The sequence below is a fragment of the Lygodium microphyllum genome, chromosome 26 (genome assembly GCF_053477565.2).
Source record: "Lygodium microphyllum isolate KBCC chromosome 26, Lygodium_microphyllum_v1.1.10, whole genome shotgun sequence".
NCBI lineage: Eukaryota > Viridiplantae > Streptophyta > Polypodiopsida > Schizaeales > Lygodiaceae > Lygodium > Lygodium microphyllum.
The window spans coordinates 103508513-103519587 of record NC_141160.1 but is presented as its reverse complement, the minus strand read 5'-3'; positions in this window follow the sequence as shown (position 1 = coordinate 103519587).

Below are 11075 nucleotides of genomic sequence, written 5' to 3'. Positions count from 1 at the left end.
TTTCATTCTGAATTTCCATAATGTAAATTTCTTATTATCCAACTATCTGAGTGATATTGTCAGTCCCATGTGCATTAGCCATGATGCAATAGACTGTCTATCAAGTGCCTGACTCTCTGTAGTCCAATAAGTACGACTGACTAAGTTCAGTCCGTAACAGTTTATGACAATTTTCTGCACTAAATTGCAGAAAAAAACTAGGGTATTTCAGCCCACTGACACCCCAAAACAACCCACAAACAAGTGGTCTCAACTATAGATATAACTATCAATACATAAGCTATGTGTTTGCTTCAGCTTAAGCTTATGTAACCTCACTGCCAAGGTACATACATGCAGTCTGAAAACTGTAAACTGTGAGTAACCAGCAGCAATTTCAAGTCCAAAACTGAGTGTGTCAACAAATTCAGTTTCAGGTTGCAGTCAACCACAATTCAACATACCAAGCTCCAAGTAGCTCCAAAATGTCTTTTGACCATGTCATACATTTACTTTGTAGTGGCAAGTTCAATACATGAGCATCTGACTAGGCATAGATAACCTGTCTTCATTGACCAATGGCATAAACCTCATGAGCTGTTTGTAATTGACCAGGACAGTGTAACTGCATTTACTTCAGCCTCAAAATTCAGTTTTCAATGATGCTCATTGCTTGCTTCAATTCTCCATGCATTTAGCATGTATAGGCCAGTTCATATAGATGATGGAACCCCCAAGATGACTTGTATTGCTTCAATAATGCACAGTACTTGTCATTGACCGTGTATGACAGTTTTCAGCCTGTCATTGATTTTCAGATCTGAGTATTCTGTCATTGACTATGTATGACAGTTTTAAGCCTGTCATTGATTTTCAGATTTGAGTATTCTGAGCAAGAGATCTCAGCTCCAAGACATTTGATCCAATGTATACATGCTTTGACACATTCTTGTGCTCCAAAGATGCCTTCTGAGTGTAGTACAAGGCTCCTGTGTGTCAGTAATGACTGAATGCATGTTGTCCATTCATGCTTACAGCAGTTCAAAAATGATTACAGGTCTGTGTCTGTCATTCCAGCTCATAACAGAGCTCCCACACAAGCATTTACTCCTTGCACACTTCAAATACCTTCAATAGTGAGCATACATGCTCTGTGAACCTTGTCCAGGTGCCCCACTGAAGATTGACAGGTTGCTGTCCACTCAGATCAGCAGGTGCAGATTTTCAGATACAGGTTGCTGTCCATTCAGATCAGCAGACGCAGATTTTCAGATGCAGGTTGCTGATTTTCAGGAGGCAGTCCATGATTTTCAGACACAGGTTGCTGATTTTCAGGAGGCAGTCCACGATTTTCAGAAGGCAGTCCACGCTGATTCCTTCCTTTGACTATGGCTTCATTTGCAAGTTGTCATGCCCATTCTCCCACAGCCTCATGGATGAAGCTCTGATACCATGTTCAAAGAGTAGAGACTAGACTGACTAACTCTAGTCAGGTCACTGACTGACTACTAACCCGACTTATTTAATGTAGTCACATGTAGACAGCTGTACACACTAGTTGTCATAGATGTCGGTCATAGATGAAGACACACTCACGGTGAGCTTGATTTCTAACACCATTAAGTACTCAAGTATTTTCTTACATAGTCCAATCTTATCCCAAAGCAAAGAAGATGGGTGGCTACTCTCCAAAACTATGCCTTTGATATTGCCCACAGTAGGAGCAATGAGAATTTTGGCAAATTCGCTATCAAGGATGTAAACTTGTAGAGTATCTTCTGTATGACTAAACTTCATCATGATTGGATTGAAGAATCACAAGAGTCTTATCTTTTGGATGAAGAATTTAGCCATCTTTTTCAAAAATTACAGCTAGGTTTAATGGAGGAAAATTCCCATTTTCAGCTCAAGGACAGTCTCATATGGTTTCATAGCAAGACTACTATTCCATATACTTTCCCATTCAAGGAAAAGATCGTGGGAAAAATGCATTCTTTGCCAACAACTGGTCATTTAGGGGTATTCAAAACCTATGATAGTATTTCTAAAAGCTTTCATTGGAAAGGCTTATGGAGGGATGTGAAAGACTTTATGTCATATTGTATTCCTTATCAGTAAAACAAAGATAACACATATAAACCAAGAGGTATACTACAACCATTGCCTATTCTTGATGGTAAATTGATGAACATCACTATGAACTTCATCACTGGTTTTCCTATAGCCAAGAAGGGGTGCAATAGTATCTATGTGGTGGTGGACAAGTTGACAAAAGAAGCTCATTTTATCCCTATGAAGACCTAATTGTCAGCATCTTAAGTGGCATGTCAATTTATGGGACATGTGCTCAAATTGCATGGCCTACCCCAACTCATTGTTCATGACCTTGACTCCAAGTTTATGAGGAAGTTTTGGCAAGCTATTTTCAATTCTAAGGGAACTAAATTGGCTCCATCCATAGCTTATCATCCCTAGAAGCCTGAAAGCTTGATAGAGCAAGTCAACAAATGGCTTGAGACTTACCTTCATCACTACTGCCATGATGTGTAGTAAGCATGGGATACATGGATACACCTAGCGGAGTTTGCTTATAATAATACCACTCATGCAAGTATTGCAGTTTTCCCTTTTGAGGCTTTGTATAAATATAAAGTGTCCCTCCTAAAAGTTATGTACAATGAAAGGATTAATCCATAAGGAAAGGAAGAATTGGAGAGAATTCAAGCCCTACTTCATTAGTGCAAGTAAACCTCAAGAAGACACAAGAGCAAATGAAACTCTATGCTGATGAGAGACCAAGACCTATGGAGTTTTAAGGAGAGCCAGTTCTTCTAAGGATACCTAAGTCTTGATGTGCTTCATTGAAAGACGGTTCCCATCACAAGTTGACACATCACTATTACGAGCCATACAAGATCCTTAAATGGATTAGAAACTTGGCATTAAGATTGTAGCTTCCGTCTACTACCAATATCTATAATGTTTTTTGTGTGAGTCAACTAAAACCTTTATTTGGCTCACAATTGGATTATCTTGAGGAGTTGCCACCATTGGATAAAGGAGTTATCTAGTATATCCTTGAGTAGCTTATTGACAAGCTGGAAAAGAAGCTTTGTACAAGGTCCATATTGGATTGTCTAATCAAATGGAGAGGATTACCTTCAAATAAGGCTTTTTGGAGACCAATGTCTATAGTGGAGGAGTTTCCCTATCTCAAAGAGGTACTTTTGGTTGAAGACTAAACATATTTGGCCCCTATTTCATTGTAGACAACTCTCAAACAACTTATTATTTTAGAATGATTTTAATCCTAATCAAATTTTATAGATGACTTACCTATATATCCTAAAAGTACATGTCATGTGCTTTCTTTTGATATATAGCATGCTCTATTCAGATAAGTCCATCAAAAGTTATCTCAATTTTACTATAGTAGGGATTGTTGTAGATAGCATGCTATTCACTATTTTGCAAGTGGATTTTTATGAAAATATTGTGACCAATATTTCATCTTTATGGCCTCTAATGGATGTATATATGGCCTACTTGGTCCTCTCCTTTGATTCCAATCAATTTTATGAATATTTATTCAAAGTGTCCTTATTCTTGTATCCATTGTAAACATAGTTCTCTATCATCCTCTCATTGAGCAATTCTTTGTAATAAGTTATTCTTTTGTTTTTGAGGGGAACAAATCTTAAGTGGGGATAAATTGTAATAAAAGATAAATATAAATTTAATTTTAGTGAGAAAACAATACTCTAGCCACACTAGCAAGTATTAGATGTAAGAAGATTTTTTTAACTATTCATTTAGTAATATAAATCATCTTAATCTCCAACCTTCTTGCTCATCATCTATGGCTTCCTCCCCTTTCTCTCTCTTCTTTATGTCATTCTCTCTTTATTTCTAGTATTTCTCTCTCCTCATTTGGACTTTCTCTCTCTTCTACAAAATTTCTCTCTCCTCTTTATTTCTTTCCTTAATTTAAGTAGGGACAACTATATTTTGAAACTTATTAAATATTTTTTCTTTTTCAGATGGGCAAAAAGAAAAAGAAAAAGTATATAGTATCAAGTACTTCACAACAAGTTAGAATTTGTGGGGAGATAGATGATGTATAAAGAATTCACAAATAAATAGATTGAGGGTTTTTAATTTTTATTTATTTCAATATATTTTGATTTTCTATAAGAAGTTTGAAAGACGATATGTTTAGTGTGGAATTATTAATAATATACTTTCACACTAACACATGTATAAAAGGGAGAAGCATGCAAATTTTCACATCTTTTGAACAATAATACATTTATTGTCTCTTACCTCACCTTCTTGTTCACAGCTTCTATGGATTCTTTCTCTTCTTTCCTAGCTTTCTAGTATTTCTCTTTCCTTTACTCTTCTTTCTCTCACCTCTTAGTTCTCTCCTCCTTGACAAGTGGTATCAGAGCATAGGCTTTGGTCCATTTGATTTTCCCATTTTAGACATATTTTCTCTAATTTTCTACCATTAAATCTTGGACAGCAAGTACATGAACCACATGGCAAGTACTTGAAGAGTTCTACTTGAAGCAAAGACTAATGTTGGAACTCTGACAAAGATCTTGGAGAGATTTGGCCAAATTGTGGCTAAAATGACAAGTCATGCATCCATTACAAGTTATTTTGAAGGTAACTAGGTCAAATAGGAGTTAATCAGATTTGGCCAAATCGCAGATAAAATGATAGGTCGTGCATCCATTACAAGCTACTTTGAAGGTAGCTTGGTCAAAAAGGAGTTAATCGAACTTAGGAAAGGAACAAACTATGGTTACTTTCCAAAGAGAGGGTTCCCTTTCCTCTTTCTTGAAGCTTCTCTATAGGTTTCATGGAGTTTGCAACCAAGATCTTCTTCTATCTCTCAAACCCTTGCTCTTCCTGATAAACTAACACTAGATCAACCCTTCTTACTTCAAGATCTACATGTTCATTACCCATCAACTCTAGCCAAGCTTCCTATTGGTGCATAAGACAACCCTGAAAAATGGGGTGCATTTTTTGGGCTGATTTCAGTCTACTCTGTGCTCTCCTTGCTCAATCTTAAGGTCATGGTGCTTTAGCTAGTCATTGGCAAGTGAAATCCTTTAGAATCATCAAGATTTGCACTCCATTCTTTATCTTCAAGCTCTCTTGAAACCCTAACTGTGTAGTCCATGGACAATCATGAAAGCTTTAGCTCAAGCTTCAATTTCTCTTCAATTTCTTGAAGACTCCATCATTTTAGCCCTAGGATTCATTTTAGTAAAGATTCTTGAAGAAATTGCAAGGATTGAGCAAGAATGGCCAAAGATTCAACCTTAAGAGCTTCTATGGAGTGAAGATTTGGGAAAAATGGGTTAAATGCTTCAATCTTATGCTTCTAAAGTTTTGATTGCTTCTAAGCATTAAACACACAAGGATTGAAGGTTATATCAACAACATTGAGCAACCAGAGACTTCATCAAGCATTTGGGATCATTCAAGCCTTCATCAAGCTAACAAGAGGTATTTCTCTTCAATTCTCAATCTCTCTCATTCATCCAATTACTAAACTTTATCCATTTGATTGAGAGATTAAAGAATTACAAATTTTCCATCAAACCTCAGCCCATTATTGGTTAAGTCATCCCATTCATGGAGTGCATTGCTTACTTGATTCAAACAGTGAATTAGACACTCTTGCTTGATTTTTCAGCACTACATTCAATCCCACAGATTAATTAGAATGTTTACTCTAATCCATTGATTTACTGATAATTGTTTGATTCATGGAAAAATATATCATAATCCATTGTAAAAGGGTAAGTCTGTAGTGAGTCACTACATGGTAAGACCATCTCCCTATTCATTTTGCCAATTTCAATCCTATTTCATTTCATGGAAAGAGTTGAATAAAAATTTAAGTAATGCATATCATGTTGATTGATTAGAGTAGCATATCACTACCATGTTAATATTCCCACCAAGGAAAAGGATGGATGCCAGGGGAGATAGTGGGACAATAGAGAGGTGACCCTCCTCTACTATTTGAGATCCCGAAGGGGTGCAACCAACCAATTTGGGGGGAACTTTGCCCACATCCCAGTGATTCAAAAATCGTGTAGGGATCCTATCCTTCCATTTTATTCTGCACACAAGTATTGTGAGTGGATAATTGAAGATTAAGGCACTCTCAAAGGCTCAAGTACCTTGAAGATCAAAATAGGGTGAAATACAGATTTTACAAGACAATGTAGGGTATAATACAAGTCATTACATGTACCATCTTCATCATTGAAATACAAGTGCAAATGCCACAAGTTGCCCAAAAGTCCTATCCAGCTCCCCATAGGGTTTGGAAGCCCTTAGATACTACCATTTTAATCTCACATGTGGAAACAGGATACTTAAAGGTTAAAATAGGGTGCAAGCCTCGACAATTTAGCCTCAGAGATTGAGTTGTATAATTTTTTGTCCCAATCTTGTTATGACCTACTATAGCTCATCCTGAAGAGAGCATTGTTGGCTCCATTTTTAATATCGATTTGGAGCCAAACTCAAAGCCAATCAATAAGCCACCCTACCAATTTTCTAAGAGTGAGCATAAAGTAGTCAAGCAAATCAAGGAGCTTCTAGAGATGGGATTCATTGAACCTAGTTCTTCACCTTATTCATCTCTGGTCTTGTTTAGTGAAGAAGAAAGATGGATCCTTCAGGATGTGTATTGACTACATGGATCTAAACAAGATCGCAGTGAAGAATAGGTATCTGATACCTAGAGTTGATTATTTGCTTGATGAGCTCAAGGGGGGGACTAGATTCTTTACAAATATTGACTTGAGGTCAAGGTATCATCAGATCCATATGCGAGAGGATGATGCAATCAAGACTACCTTTAGGACTGATTGTGGGTTATACTATTTCCTACTAATGCCATTTGGGCTTACTAATGCTCTAGCTACCTTCCAGAGTTTGATTAATAAGATTTTGCAGCCTTTTCTCTTCCAATTTGTCCTAGTCTTCTTTGATGACATATTGATTTACGACAAGACTCTATAGGATCATTTATTTCATATGAGAAGGTTTTTCATGCAGATTGAGGTGGACTATGTGGGCCATATTGTCAGTGAAAAAGGGATACATGCTAACCCTAACAAGGTGCAGTGCGTTAAAGATTGGCCAACACCTACTACCACTACTTCACTTAGAGGATTTCTTGATCTATCGCCATTTAACCACTGATTCATTAAGCATTGTGTGGCTACTATTATAGCTCCTTTGACTGACAGGTTGAAGAAGGAAGCTTTCTTTTGGCATGTACTTGCAAATAGTAGCTTCAACTAGAGTAAAAAACTCCTTACTTCTATTCCTATTATAGTATGCCTGGATTTTTCGAAAGAGTTTACCATACAATGTGATGCCAATAGTCGTGCATAGGGGTTGTTTTGTTACAAGAGCATGGAGTTATTACATTTGAAAGTCACAAGCTTACAAGATAAGGAAATAGCTATGAATGTATATGACCAAGAGATGTTGGCTATCTTACATGTGATAAAGAAGTGACCATCATTTATATGGCAGCCGGTTTAGAGTTCAAAGTGATCACAAGGTCTTAAAGTATTTTCTCACTTAATCCAATCTCACTCCTAATCAATGTAGGTGGGTAGCTACCTTACAAAATTATGATTTTGACATCATTCATACGAGGGACAAAGACAATGTATTAGATGATTCTCTTTCTCGCATGTGGGCATGTAAAGTTTAAACTATGACCTAAGCTACATAATGACCGGATTGAAGAATAACAATAAGCCTATCTTTTGGATGATGAGCTTTGTCATGTTTTCCAGAAATTATAGCAAGGTTTCATGGTGGAAAGCTCACATTATCAGCTTAAAAATTGTCTAATCCAGTTAAATGGCAATATTGTCATTCCCTCTACTTCTTCTTTTATACGGAAATTTATGGAGGAGTTTCATTATTTGCCTCTAGTTGGACATTTTAGAGTTTTTAAAACCTATGATAAGATCAACGAAAGCTTTTATTGGAAAGGACTATGAAAATATGTTAAGGATTTTTTTCTAAAGGGTATGCCTTGTCAATAGAATAAGGACAACACCCATAAGCCACGTGGTTTGTTACAACCACTACCTATTCCTCCCGAGGGCAAGTGGACACACATTACCATGGACTTTATTTATTGGATTACCTACTACCAAAAGGGGATAGAATAGTATCTATGTGGTGGTGGATAGACTCACCAAGGTAGCCCATTTTATTCCTACCAAGACATAGTTCATTGCTTCACAAGTGGCTAATCAATTTATGGAGAAAATCTTTAGATTACATGGATTACTGCAGGTGATTGTACATGACAGAGATTCAAAGTTAATTAGTAACTTTTGGAACGTGGTATTTAACTCCATGTGCACTAAATTTGCTCCTTCTACAACCTATCATCCACATATTGATGGCCTGACAGAAAGAGTAAACATGTGATTGGAGACTTACCTTCATCATTTTTGTCATGATGTGTAGCATACGTGGGATTCTTGGTTGCATTTGGGTGAGTTTGCCTACAATAACTCCACTCATGCTTGTATTGGAGTTTCACCCTTTAGGGCTATGTGTGGTTATAAGGTGCCCTTACCCACAATCATTTTCAATGAGAAAATCAATCCTCACAAGAAAGAAGAATTGGAAAGAATGCAAACCCTTTTTCATCAGTAGTGTGAGATGAATCTTAGAAATGCCCAAGATCAAATGAAGATTATGTAGATGAGAAGAGGTAACCTTTAGAGTTCAAAGAAGGAGAATTAATTTTGTTAAAAGTGCCCAAGTCTTATTCCTCTATCTTGAAGGACAAATCCAATAATAAGCTTGTTCGCATGTTTTATGGACCCTACGGGATCCTGAAGTGCATTGGAGACTTAGCATATAGATTGGAACTATCCTCTTCCACTAAGATTCATAATGTATTCCATGTTGGTCAGCTCAAGCCTTTCTATGGTGCTCCTATGGATATAGTTGATGAGTTGCCACCTATAGATGATGAAGGTCTTATTCAGTACATCCTTGAGACTATCATAGATCCACATGAGAAGAAGCTTTGCTCTCATTCTATTAATGAATATTTAATTAGATGGAGAGGTTTACCACCTGAAGAATCTTCTTGGAGGCCCGAATCTATGTTAGATGAGTTTCCTTATCTACGCATGTATTGGTGTCTAAAGCATAATTACTATGGAGCCAGTTATGGTGCAAATAGGGTCTTGACAACAATCTATTTTAGAACACTTTTTATTCTACTACATTTTCATAAATATGCCACCTACAAAGGGTTAAAGTACTCTTCAAAAGATAAATTTTGACATGTTGCACACTTCATTTGGATACTTCTACCAAAAGTTATGGCAGATTTGGTTCACATGGTCTGGTTTTTATAGCAAGCTATCTTCTTAATTTTGAGTCTATTTCTTGAAGACTTAAAGGCTCCAAACTCTTTTGAATATATCAAGATCATGTATACAGCTGAGACTTACCTTCATGCCTTCATTTCATTTCATATGTCTTCAATCTTTCATTCATTTCCATACTTCGTATAGCTAAAAATAGAGTAGTACTCTATTTCATCCATCCTTTCCAACTCTTGTAAGTTTGTTTTTGTGGGAAAAAACCTTTGGGACATGATGGATTGTAAAAAGCTTGGAAGAAGATATGTTTATTGTGGAATTATTAATAATACCTTGTCACACTGACATAGCTATAAAAGGGAGAGGCATATAAATTTTCAAATATTTCAAACAACAATATATTTATTATCTCTTACCTCGCCTTCTTATTCATAGCTTCTATGGCTTCTCTCTCTTCTTTTCTAACTTTCTAGTCTTTCTCTCTCCTCTACTCTTCTTTCTCTCACCTCTCAATTCTCTCCTTGACATTTTCTAATATTGTGTCCTTTGGGTTACTTTGTAATCTGGTTTATTTACTTTTTAAATATCCTTTTTTAAAATTATGAGAGTTTTTTTAAAAAGTGTTAAATCAATTGTCAATATAATATCATAACTAGCCCTCATTTTCACTTTTTGACTCTCTAACCACTTCTCCTCTCTCAAACACCCCTTACACTTTAGCTCATATCCCATGTCTCAATGAGCCTACTTTTGCTAACTTCCTTTAGTTTCTTCAAGCTACAAAGTTTGTAGGGAGATTAGACTTATCCAATGTCTTTTCTCGTAGCATCACTTATTAAGATACCATGGTTGGTATGCCCCCAGCTTGGACTACCCCTTGCACTACATGAATGACCACATTTGCTAGTATGCTATGGTCTTCCAAGATTCTAATGAGGATTGGGTACTATGTAACCTCCTCATGTAAGTCAACAAAGACCGTGGCTTTTACAAATGCCTTGATTGGTTTTGTGATAACCTCACACCTCCCTTCTTGAAGAGGCTCACCCCTCAAGATTCCAAAAGACCTGGTACAATAAGCATGGCATGGCTACCTCTTCTCTGGATAGCCAAATTTGTTGTCTTACTCAATGAAGATGAGGACCCTTGACCTCTAATAGTGAGTGCTAAAGAAAAGTTGGGAGGATTGCTCAAGGATACTAAGCTAGGGATTGAAAAACAAGCTCTAGAACTTATGGTGGAGAGAGCTTTAATGACTGTGAATGGTAGCTTGGGAAATGGCTCTAGTGGAGAAGAGGATAAGCCAACTAAGGTTACAAACTAGTGTATTGACAACATGAGCAAAGTGCTCATTGATAACAATGCATTTGTTTGTATGAACTTTTTGGAGTAATGGAGGATGAGGCATTGTCAATGTTTGCAATCGCCAATGAATTTTCCTCTTGTATTAGAGAACCTACACATGGAATACTACAATCCATGGCTTGAAGATGTTTGATGTGCTATAGTGGCTCTTAGGGATACCATTAACTTAGTAGAGTACCATGTAATTGCCAACCAAGAGCTCAAAGTAGTGCAAGCCACACTAGTGGTAGGTCAAGTACCCCTAGAGGATATACTATAGCAATGTTCCCCCCCCCCCCCCCCCCCCCAACCCCACATTGATGAGTCTAAGTCCAATCTATA